Raw genomic sequence first — 1,931 nt, 5'->3', positions numbered from 1 at the left:
ATCCCAAAGCTATCACATAACATTTTTTATGTTATTTGTTTGTTTGTTTGTTTTTAGGCAGGGTCTCATGTAGTCCAGGATGTCCTCAGAATCCCATGTAGTCAAAGATGCCCTTCAACTCCTCATCTTCCTGCCTCAGGCTCCCAAGGTTTGCAGTTACAGGTATGTTATCACCATGTCTGGCTTTTAAGTAACATTTTCTAAGACTTGAACCCAGAATAAGAATTTGAACAACTTCTCCAAGTGAATCTCTAAGTACACCCCAAGTTTGCCAACCATTGCCTCAGAAAGAGGGTCCCAGCACCAGAGCTTCAGCTGACACAAGGCTGGTAGCCACACACAGGCATTCCTTGCTTCTGTTTGAGTCGCCAAAGCATGCTGGGAGTGTTAAGGGTGAGGGAGGAGGGCACTGGACCTATCACACATAATAGTGTCACATCCTGGACATGCAGAGCTTCTACCGCATGACTAGATCAACAATCTCATCTCACTTGACATTTGTCAGAAACAAGATGTCATATGCTAATTGCCCGTGACACAACCACTAGATGACAGCGACCAGAGAAACGCTGCTGGGCCGAAGGTCAAGCCATTCGGTTTTTTTCTTTTTTTAATTATTATTCAAGGAATGTTCTTTGATCCTCATCTGGCTTCTGGGTAATGTTCTGGGACCCACGATGGTAAGGACAGAAAAGGGAGGGAGGGATTTTTAAAGGCATTTTCTAACCGACATTATGAAAGTCTCTTTATAACTTATCGAAAGAGGAAATAGGTGGGGCCCTATTTTTTATCAAGAAACCACTGAAGAAAAATGTCAAATGTGGGTTTGGAGGTATGTGTGGAAAAGCTATTGAATTAATAAGCCAACATTTCCTTCAACTGTTCTGTGTTTTCAGTTAAACACACACACACACACACACACACACACACACACACACACACACACAATAATATCTAACATTGTTGTGTGTTTACTGTATGCAGGCACTGTCTTTCCATGCATTAGCTTATTTTACTCTTACAACCTCCCTGAGACGTGAACTCTACTTAATTCCTTTTACAGATTGGTCAGTGAGGCACAGAGATGCGTCATTATCCAGCCCATATGATAGCAAGCTCCACAGGTTGGATCCACCTAGGCAGAGACTGTACTTACCAACTGCACCCTGCTGCATTCCATGTTCTCAGTGTGGAAATGTGGGTATTAAAAAGTATCCTCACAGTCACACAACCATTCAGAGAATCACCTGTGCTGTACATTTTAAATGGTGAAGTAATAATACTAACATTTTCCACATACCTGTTTGGAAACCCCTGGTTTTCTTGTGAGCTCATTTATGATTCTGCTGGGTAGAGCTGGGCTGTCCCGTATGGTAGGTGCTCTCGGCAAGTGGCAGCCGAGCACTTGGCAGCTAGTCTGGACAAAACACACAACACATACAAAACACTCTACATTTCAAAGGCTCATATTGTAAAAAGAAGAATACGGGGGTTAGGGAGATGAACCAATTGGTAAAGTGCTCACCGTGATGAAAGCCTGAGAACCTGCATTCCGTCCACAAGCATGGCTGCACTGGCCTATCCTCCCAGCTGGGGAGACGGGAGGATCCCTGGGCTCTGCTGGTTAGCCTGCCTAGCTGATTAGAAAAGAGCTCCTGGTTCAGTGAGAGACCCTGCCTCAAAAACTAGGGTGAAGGACCATTGAGGAAGACATCTAATGCTGATCTCTGACTTCCACATACATACATACACACACACACACACACACACACACACACACACACACACACACACAGAGGGGGGAAGGATAGAGACAGAGGCAGAGAGAAACAGAGAGAGACAGAGAAGATATAAAATGTTCTGCCATTTTTTTCAGAATTGATTTCATATCAAAATAATATTTTGGATATTCAGGTTAAAGAAAAGATAGT

The sequence above is a fragment of the Peromyscus leucopus genome, chromosome 7, assembly GCF_004664715.2.
Source record: "Peromyscus leucopus breed LL Stock chromosome 7, UCI_PerLeu_2.1, whole genome shotgun sequence".
Lineage (NCBI taxonomy): Eukaryota > Metazoa > Chordata > Mammalia > Rodentia > Cricetidae > Peromyscus > Peromyscus leucopus.
This window is presented reverse-complemented; position numbering follows the sequence as displayed.